Source organism: Petromyzon marinus, chromosome 25, assembly GCF_048934315.1.
Source record: "Petromyzon marinus isolate PM22_M1 ecotype Great Lakes invasive population chromosome 25, UKy_Petmar_22M1.pri1.0, whole genome shotgun sequence".
Classification (NCBI taxonomy): Eukaryota; Metazoa; Chordata; class Hyperoartia; order Petromyzontiformes; family Petromyzontidae; genus Petromyzon; species Petromyzon marinus.
The window spans coordinates 4687708-4698850 of NC_133691.1; positions in this window are offsets into that span (position 1 = coordinate 4687708).

Genomic DNA, 11143 nt, shown 5'->3' on the forward strand with positions numbered 1-11143 from the left:
TAGTGTATAATGTAGTAGTGTATAGTGTAGTCGTAGTGTAAAGTGTAGTGTATAATGTAGTAGTGTATAGTGTAGGGTATAGTGTAGTAGTGTATAGTGTAGTAGTAGTAGAGTATAGTGTAGTGTCTCGTAATGTAGTAGTGTAGTCGTAGTGTATAGTGTAGTGTATAATGTAGTAGTGTATAGTGTAGTGTATAGTGTAGTAGTGTATCGTGTAGTAGTAGTGTATAGTGTAGTGTATAATGTAGTAGTGCTGGAGTCCGTCGCCAGGGATAGGGAGGTGCGGACTGAGAAACGAACGACATCTTGGAGGCCCTGAGCACTGCGGTCGGCCAGATGGACGAAACAAAGTTTGTACCCTCGCGATATGAATATTTGTTTTTTAAAGTGAATTCGTAAAAAAAAGGCAAACAGGGGAATGCAGGCAATCCTTGTTAACTGTTAATTTCTCAAATGAACCCTATTTTAACTGCTGTGGAGCGCGCAATGTGGACGTACATGCTTGCAGAGTTAACTTTACTAGCCAATGGGGCATTGATTTTGAGTTCATTAAAACAACCTCGAATTTTAATTCTAGTGATTAATGGGTGGGTGCAGTGTGGGTTTGCGCGTGTTTCTCTGAACGTAATTAAGGATAATAAGCCCAATAAGCATTCATATTTAAATGCACAACTATAAAGCCAATTATGGGGCTGCTTATTTTCCATCAATATGGAAATAAAATTAACATTCATGTACAGCCAAGTACTATACAGTAATGGGTCTATTAAAAAAAACACACGAAGAAAATAAATATAAAAATGCATCATAAAACGGATTATTAATTATATTCGTACGTATTGAATTACATTTTCCAAATGAAACGAGTACAGATTTGCGTGGGAAATGTGTGTACGTGTGTGGTAAGGTTCATACGCTGTGCTGTAATCCTATTGTGCAAGGGTTCAATTGCTGGCCACACACAACCAAGGCAAATTGTTATCTGAACCTGTTCTGACCCTTCTCTGGATCTGACAACACAGATATTGATACAACGTTGGTAGTGGTGCACAAGGACATATCACGCTAACTCGACACATTCTTCAATAACAATTCCCGAAAGAGGAACAGTTATAGAATAGGAGACATGTCTGGCCATTTGCCCGTGTTCTTCCCTCTGCTTATGAAGGAGGTCCGCTACCCGAGACGTCGATCATTTAGCTCCTTCTCGGTCAACTCAGCCCTGTGCAGGGCCCTTTCCTTAATCGCTGTGTAATGGCCCACTGACACTACAAGTCTCTTTTTGAAGAGGACACTTGAGAGCATAATGTGAAGTCAACTTCTGCGCGAGTGTTTTATATTGCCAAAACTATTTCAAGACGTCCCGTCCATTTACTGCGATGATATAACCACGAAATGCCTCGTGTAGCGGAGACCGCGCACGTTGTAAAGAGGCGAGATGATATTGCCCCGCGTGAGCAACTTGATCCTCAACTTGGCATTGCCCGTCCAATGTGTTTTATTACTCCGCTGGGGCTGAGAGCGCCCGGCGCTAATTGCAGGCTGAGCTGACCTGGGTGTGAAGCGCCGAGTGGAAGCATGTCAGGTTGGGCTGACCTGAATGACCGTATCCCTGTACTCAAATCCAAGCCCCTTTAAGCTTGTTAGGTAGCCAAACAGATGAGCAGACAATGCATCGTCTTCTCCGTATATTTGTTATCTCCACGTTAAAATAAAATTTATTTTTTTATGCAAATATCAACCCCATGGTCATCATTTTACATATATACTAAATAATATAGTGTGTGTATATATAATAATTTAGATCCCTTTGTCAATCCACTGCTGGATGAAGACCTTTCGATGCTGGGGGTTGTTTGATTTCACTTCTCTTCGCTGGTCAGGTGAAAGGGAAGGGTGCAGTGACTACGATGGTTCAGATTTCACTCACGACGAACTCTAGAGCCATGGCCGGCTATTAAACTTGTGTCTCTGAGTGTATCGGCCAATATACTCTGGACCATTGAACCACCGCTTTCCCATATATATATCCCATATATATATATTTACCAGTTATTGTAATATATGTGTCTGCCTTCATTTTCGGACGCGCGGGTGTACCTTGCGCTTATTAAAACGAATTATGCGCGTGACTACTGCGATCGGCGTTTAATGAAGAGAGCGGCGGGACCGTGACTACCCCGCGTTAAAGAATCGCCGACGGAATAAAGATTGGCGGGCGAGGGGGGCTTGAGAGCGCTACCAAAAGCGGTCGGGCGGGCGGGAGCTCCTCAATCAAACTCCATCAGCCACGAAACGGTCACGCACGGCGCTCGAATGCGAACCATCTCGACGATAATCAGTGTCACGCATAATTTCCCATTATTTTTACATGGCTCTCCCCCCCCCCTCCTCTCCACCCACCCACCTACTCCGTCTTCTTCTTCTTTACCCAGTCGGTTCGGCGAGTCTTTTTTTATTTTCAAAAAGAAAACTAGAATTCGTTTTGTGTGCGCGCGTGGCGGAAAGTGGGCGCTGTAGTTCGTTGTGATACAGCTCAACATGACAAAGCCTGACCAACGAAGACAACGTTTCTTTTTTTTCATGAAAAAATATAATTAGAATTAATTTTGTCTGGTGTAGCCGTAACAGATTGTTGGGGCAAGTGCTGTTAGCGAGCACCTACGAAGGCCCGCACGGTACACGAGGGGGGGGGGGTCGGCCAGCACCACGGCCGGCCGCCTTTGTCTCTCCAGTGGCGATGTTTGCACATCGCACCAGGTGGTCATGTGAGGCTGAGTCGACCTTGGGGAGGAGGCCCAGGACCGGTTCCGATAATCTTCACTGGTGTTGGCCGTGAGCGGGAATCGAACACGGATCGCCAGGTTTGTATCGTAGCGCTAACCGGGAGTTGGAGTGTGGTTATCACCCTTCAGGTGCAGTTGTGAGACGGCTCAATAAGACGAGGTCTGACCACCACCTCCCACGTCACAAACGGGCACCCTCCCACCACTGAAAACAACATTCAGTATCGATTTCAATACTTGATCTAGCACGGACACTGAGACATCTCAACAGACCCTTTCCCCAGAGTGAACTATATGTGCAGGTTTGTACGTTTGTGTGTGATATATGAACAGATTCTGGGCCTCCCTTAGACTGACTCAGCCTTAAATAAGTACCTCGTGCAGTGCATAAGCATCAGCACTGGGAATAAGTGTGTGGAGCAGTAACATAGTGGCGAGTGGACAGCACTACACACTTGGAAACCTGAGTTCGATTTCCTGCCATGCTTAAGAATCAGTGGAAAAATATTTTAACTGAACCTTGGGCCTCCCTTAGGTCGACAGGCCTTTAATCAGTACCTGGTGCAGTGTGTAAATATCAGCATTGGGGGCGGGGGGGGGGGCTGGACATGGTGTTAACCATACCACCTCCTCGTGATTCGGGCCATCCTTCATTCATAAACGGTACTTGCTAACAGCACTGGACTCAAACAGCTCAAGTAGGTTGCATGGAAGATGTTTGTCCTCTGTCGTGGGGAGCATGGCTTGAGTTGTTATCAGTGTAAATCATGATGATGTGGGACGTCCACGGGGTGTCTATCACCGGTCAGGATCTATCTACAGTTGTATGAACGCTGCCTAAAAAAAACTGTCGCCATCCATCGTAGTTTTGTGATGCACCGATCCATGAAGCTTCTTCCACGTGGGTTGATCCCATCACTCCATCTCTGCAGAGTGGATGTCCTCGTCGGGGGTATACTCCTTCCCCTTTGGCTGCCTATCCCATTGATGCTTTCGGCCACCCATCCCTTCGAGCGACGTGTCCTGCCCAAACATTATTTAAACTTGACCTACATTGCATTACTCGGGTGAGTTTGTTGGTGGACACCGGCGGTGGAAAGACAAAGGTGGCTGGCAGTGCATGTCGAGTTTTAATGACACATTTATATATACGCGATCTAACCCAAACAAAAAACCCGTCTATTGTGGATGATATTGGTCGCGAAATCCTACTACGTGTCAAGGTTGCATGTTGTACGATAAGGTGTGGCTACTTCCACCTTTGCCAAGATGTCTCGCCGGTGTGGAAGAGTAGGCCCAATAACCTCTAGAGGTGCTCCACGCCTTTAGCGGAGGCCTTTCCTCCAGCAGTGGCACGGGCAAGCAAATTCAGGGCTCCACCACCACATCAGAATAATCACTGTGTACAAGCTTGGGCAAAGCGCTCGCTAGACGACAAACACTCGATTCCAGCAACGTTATATAAGTATGTTTCAACAGGCTTCCTGTTGAAACATACAAATCGAACGGGATTTCTGCAAGATGAAAGGCTGACTTATGTTTGTATCAATAGAGACATTTTTTTGACGACGTATATATGTTTTTTTCAGATGTGATCTAGCGCGTGCGCACGCTTCGCGCACTCGCGCACACCGGCATGAGGACCGGCGTGGCAGCGTTGCCCTATTCAAGGCACGTTCCCCATCAGCCGCGTGCTGTAGGTATAGTACATCAAAGTCAATCTCATTCCCAGGTGGGGGTCTTTAGACCGCTGTGCAGCTCGAGTCCAGCGTCCCCCCCCCCCTACGCCTTAGACACAACCTCCCCCCTCCTTACCCTCTCGTGCCCCTTACCACAAATACGAAGGTCCCCACGCCTATATAGCCTTGGCAGACTGTTGGAGCAAGTGCTGTTAGCGGGCACCTTTGAAGGTCGGCACGGCACACGAGCGGGTGGGTGGCCAGCACCACGCCCGCCCATCTTTGTCTGCCCAGTGCTGATATTTACACACCCGCACCAGCTACCCCATGTAAGGCTGAGTCGACCTAGGGGAGGCCTATTCGTCACTGATGTTGGCCGTGAGCCGTGATTGAACTCCGGTCGCCGGGGTTAACGGCGCAGCGCCGCGACCGCTACAACCACCGCATGTGCACGCGCGCGCACACACACACACGCACGCACACACACGCACGCACGCATACATACGCGCGCACGCACGCACGCGCACACACACACACACGTGCACACACGCATACATACGCACGCGGGCGCGCATAAAAACGCGCGCACGCAGATGTGCGTGCGCACTACGAGGCACATAAAAACGGAGAGAAATAAGAACTGCACTCGTAAAATATCGGTCGGACTTTCGGTCGGCGGAGTAAGGATTAATTTATCATCACAGCGTGAGCGAATGAATAAAGACGGACATAAAGCATCTTGGGAGCGCTGAGATTGTGAGAGGCTTTTGCATATCCATCAGCCGGAACTGTGCATGGCCACCCAGGCCAGGCATTTTTTCCTTCAAACACACACCCGGAGCATTTGGCAACTTTAACGCTTATTTCAACGTATTTATTCAACCACAACAAAAAATAAAATGTATATTTAACCGTGGAATGATCGATGTGTGCGCGTGTGTTTACGTTTTTTTCTGTTTTTGCATTGTTTTGATTTGCTGTTTCATTTTATCTGATAGTAATTGCTGTATCTGATATTTTTTTACTTTTGGTCTTGAGTCCCACATTTTTCAGAAGTCACGAATACGAATGCTTTCATGCAGACTGCAAATTACTACGGAAGAAAACAATTTCTGTCGTATTGTCATATATATGTGTATATCAACGTATATATTCTGGTGTATATGTAAGTATATATGTTGGTGTATGTGTCCATGTACATACAGGTGTATGAGTGTGTGCCCATGTACATACATGTGTATGAGTGTGTGCCCATGTACATACTTGTGTATGAGTGTGTGCCCATGTACATACATGAGTATGAGTGTGTGCCCATGTACATACATGTGTATGAGTGTGTGCCCATGTACATACATGTGTATGAGTGTGTGCCCATGTACATACATGTGTATGAGTGTGTGCCCATGTACATACATGTGTATGAGTGTGTGCCCATGTACATACATGTGTATGAGTGTATGCCCATGTACATACATGTGTATGAGTGTGTGCCCATGTACATACATGTGTATGAGTGTGTGCCCATGTACATACATGTGTATGAGTGTATGTGTGTGTGGTTAGCGCGCTGAACCATGAGCCCGAGGAACCGAGTTCGATTCCCGCTCACGGCCAACACCAGTGATGATTCTCTGAACCGGTCCTGGGCTTCCCCTAGGTCGACTCAGCCTCAAATGAGTACCTGGAGCGGTGTGTAGTGAACATCGCCACAAGGGAGACAAAGGCGACCGGGCGTGGTGCTGGCCACCCACCCCCTCGTGTCTGTTACGGCTATGAGGGTTGGAGATACACGGAGGATCTGTCTTTGTGTGCAGACAAAGGATAGCTTCCTACTGGTCAACCTCGTGATGTATGCCGATGACCTCGTGATTACTGCTCGCTCTGAGAAGGAGTTGGAGACTCTCGCGCTGAACCTGAAGCATGTCACTAGCAGATGGGGCCTTACCAATAGCCCCACCAAAACAAAGCGCCTCCCTGGTTATTTTTTATGTCATAAAACACTCGACTTGCTCAATTGCTTACCAGTCATGGGGAGGTTTTAGAGACAGAGGGGTTTCCATACCCAAGCAATGTTGCTCATGATTAACTCATCTTTGCTTCTGTCATAGTATGGTCTAACATCATGACCATTCGATAGAGCTACAAGTGGTGGTTTAAAGGGACGCATGCGGCTCAGAACGCGCCGGTTGCTCTAGAGAATAGATGGGCTGATGGGATGCAGGAGACGTTGGAGCTGATTACAATTGCTGACGATTGGTTACCAGCAGTTGGAAGATCGTTCTTTAGCAACCACGAAGGGCTGGAGGAGCAACGCTCACAACGAATGGGCAGATCACTGGTGGGGCAGCCAGACACACAACAAAGGTAGTTACACAGTAGGGGCGCACAGGCGGTGCATCTGTCAGTCTTCTCAGTCAGACTCGCACGTACCCCCTGGGCCTGTCTCATGAACTTCTGCCTGTGAGCCAACGATGCCTCCTGGAGCCCAAAGTGTACCGAGCTCGCCATAAGGGTCTCCCATAGGTCGATTCAGCCTGACATGTGGACCTGGCGTGGCGTGTAAATGTCAACAGTCACTGTGCTGGTCACACCACCTCCTCGTGCGCCCTGTCAGCGTTAATAGGTGCTCACAATACCTGCCCCAAAAGTCTAGACTTCATGGGGGATCTTTGTTTGTGTGTGTGTGTGTTCGTGTGTGTGTGTGTTCGTGTGTGTGTGTACACATGTGGGGGAGCGGTAGTGTAGCAGTTAGCGCACTGCGCTATGAACGCGGCATCCCAGTTCGATTCCCGTTCACGGCCCACACCAGTGACGATTATCAGAAGCGATCCTGGGCCTCCCCTGGGTCGACTTGGCCTCAAATGAGTACCCGGTGTGATGTGTAGACTTCGCCACTCGGGAGACAAAGGCGGCCGGGCATGGTGTTGGTCACCTACCCCCTAATGTGCCGTTCCGGCCTACATAGGTGCTCGCTAACAGCACTTGCTCCCAACAGTCTGTTAAGGCAACACGGGGGGTCTTTGTACACATGAGAAGTATGTGCACGCAATACATGAAAACGTAATACGACGCTGGCAACCTAATGGTTAACTTAGCATATTCCCTGATACTAATACTTCAATGCACATTTACCCGGAAGCCTGCAGTTAGAGCGACAGGGGTTGAACATCAACACATTGTAATTTTCCTTTCCGCTTACCCTTTTTATTTTATTTGCCTAAAATATTTTAAAAGCCCTGCCGCACTTTGTGAATATAATTGAGTCAGCAGGGTCCATGCCCATGCGGTGGGATTACTGAAAGCAAGTCCTGTGTGACTGCCAAGGATAGAGGATCGCTGGTTACCGCTACCCGCTTTGTCCACTTGATTTGCAATATTGCAAGCAGGCGAAAGGACACATATGTGAACTTGCCTATATTTTCTTGCATGAGATGCAAGTGAAAGTCGAAACTTACACCCAATGCCAAAAACGTCGCAACGGACTACAGTCATGTCATGATTAGATTGTTTTGTTTGTAGTTGTAACAGCGTCAGGGGCTGGGGACAACCCTGCAACATGATACTGCAACGAGAGACAGATATGACTTACCGCCAAATCACAACCAAATCGTGCATCCAATCTCGTCGGATTTCCGAAGCTTTAGCAGTATTGTGCGTGGTGGACACTCAGATGGGCGGACTGCCTGAGAATAAGCGATTCTGCCGGCCTGGGTCTGCAAGGTGGCCGGGAGAGGGCGGTGCTGCCACAGACTCGTGGCTCTGTTCGTGCAGAGTTAAGAGTATTACCCTTCCGAACGTGTGAGGCTTACTCCAGGTCGTCCGCTTTTTCTCCCACATTCCAAACACGCATCCACGCAAGCGGCCAAACATTCCAGTGCCAGAACTCCTGAGAAAGAGTCTCGAGGCTGCGGGGCTTTCCAGGGAACAACATATAATCGTTGTCTTATCATTATTATACTCCCAGAGTCACTACGAGTGGACTCCCGCGCTTAACGGTAGATGTTGCTCCGTCATACTCGGGAGATATTGCTTCAGCGTACAGTGGGGTCCGGGATTACTTCACACTATAGCCCTCAAAGTTGAACGGGGCCAAATTTAATTGTGTGTTTTTTTTGGGCGGGGGGGGGGGTGTTAATTAGTGCCCGGGCTCAGATGATGAATTTGCTACACTTGACAAGAGTGATTTCATAAAGGCAACCTTGCTCGTATCAAAACGCCACGATGTCGGCAGCGCGGTCCGCATGCTCTGTTGAAACTGATTCAGAAGCTACATCTGAATCAGTTTCAACGTACGAACGCGAGACTGCGCAAACTTTTAACATATCCCCGCGACGGTGTTTCCAACAGCGACGTCGGTCTCTTATTCTTTGGGTCTTTCGGTGAAGTCACGTAGGTAAGGTTCAAATAAATTAACAAAAAAACACTTTTTGGTATTTCTTTTAACCTACTTTTTGTCATTTAAACGAACTTTTATTATTTTCTTCCTTGAACCTACCTACGTGACTTTACCGAAAGACCGAAAGAATATGAATTCCCGAAGTCACAAAAGCTTGAAGGCAAGATTTAGCGAAGTCTCTGTGTACACCGGGAAGCGTCGCCGAGGAGGGCATTAGCTTGCGGTGTGTACAGCCAATTCCGGTTTTTATTTTCTTTTGTCGAGCGCGTCGACTCGCGATGTCTTCGTTTCTCATTGACGTGGCGGGGTGCGATCGAGGCGAATGCTCGCCGCTCGTTTTTTTTTCTTTCACTTTTTTAATGTTTATTATTTTTTAACGTTGGCGTCTCGAGCAACGATGGCGTCGCGCGTGCGCCCTGGTGGACTCGGTGGTGCCTTGACGGAGCAAACAAATGTTACGTCGAGGCACCGTTCGTCGTCTTCCTCTCCCTCCCAGCCCCGACCGCCGCGGCCACATGCTGCAGCCTTCTCCTTGTCGCAGGGTTGCCACCTCTGAGGTCCAAACCCCCCCCCAAAAAAGAACCCCCCCGTCACGCCTCCCCCCATGGGGATATCATGGGGGGGAGGAGGAATATCTCACAAAGTGGAAGATGGAGGACTGCGCGTTAATGCAACGTCTTGATGAGCGCTGCCTTGTTACGAAGCTGGCAAAACCAAAAAAACCCCAGGGACTTTGAATGCCCCAGGAGGACTCACAGATTTCCTGGGACAGCGGCTACCTCAACACGAGGACGATTAAAAACCACAACTGGACACATTCGTCGACGACAACGGCCCTGAAACGAGGAGCAATCAAATGGACGACGTTTCAGGCACCGCAATATCTATGTGTTGCATATGTTTTCATCTTCGGGCAATGTTATTGACGAACGTGTTTATTTTTGCTTTGTTATTGGTATTTGTGCATCGCTGCCAATGCAGCACCTCAGAATAATTGTTTGTTGTATACCAATGCATACCAGGACAGGTGTTAATCCCTACCTCCCTCCTTGGCCCCAGCGAGACGCAGCGCCTAGCCTCACAATTCGCCCTCTCACCTTCAACCCCTCCACCTCATACCTCAAAAATACACTCCTCCAGCAGCCCTCCTGGCAGGGGTCAGCAGCACGAGGCTTTGGGAATTTTGTGAGGCCTGAAGCTATTTATCATTTCATTTCGTGCTCGCTTGCCCAAGCGAGTCGCGGCCCCCTTCGGCATTGATCACGCGGGAGGATTGGACGTCAGAATTTCAAGGGAACGTGAAAGCGGAGCTCTGGGTGTGGGTTCGTACCGATTTTGGGCGATCTGAAACGGGCGTAAAAATCCTTTTCGCAACAGGTGTCGGTTGCGCCGACAGTGACATCGCCGACAATGAATGCGCACCTGAAAAAAACGTCCGCCACGAAGATGGGAAACATGAGATCGGCACGAGGTGGATTAAGAGAGATGGCGACGGCGTGGGTAGGCCTTCATCCAGCAGCGGGTTGATCACGGCTGGTGGTGGTAACATTGCAGACCGGAAATAAAACTAGATTGCATCACTTCAGCCACGGACCCCCACCAGTGTAGAAACGATTTTTTTTCTGCCGGTGCCAATGATCAATGCTACCGGGTTTTTGAAGGAAGCTACAGAATTCCTCCTCCTTGTACCCTCATGTGATGCTACTGACCTCGTTCCAATTCACTGCTCTCTCCTCTCCTCCATCCGCCCAGTCCTCCATTCTCTGACCCTAAGCCGTCTTCTGTCACCCCACAGCATCCTCGCCCCGAAATCCCAGCTCCTCTGCGCACCCTTTGTCACCTACTCGCTCATCCTCAATCACCCCCATCGGACCCCCACCGCCCCACTCCACCCATTCCCCCCCCCCCCCACACCACGCCGCTCTTTCCCTCTCCGTGACATTCCCACCCCCGACCCCCCTCGGGCGTGTGTGACAGGCGGTACCGCTAATTGGGACGCGAGACTTGCTCTCAGCCCAGCGCCTGGCCCACACTCCTTCCGAGACCCAACCCCAGAGCCTGCCAACACCTCCAAATTAATACAACCAGCCCCCACTCACCCTCCACCCACCGCCCACCCAGATCGCTGGGTATCTCACCCCTGCATTAATTCCGATTTCCTTCGCTGTGCGTAGCATTTTCATTTTTTTTATCTTTTTTAGGACACTTTTTTTCTTGGGTTCGAACGTTTACGCAAAGGAGTTGTGCGACTGTGCAATGCTAAGAGCACTGCGCCGCGATGC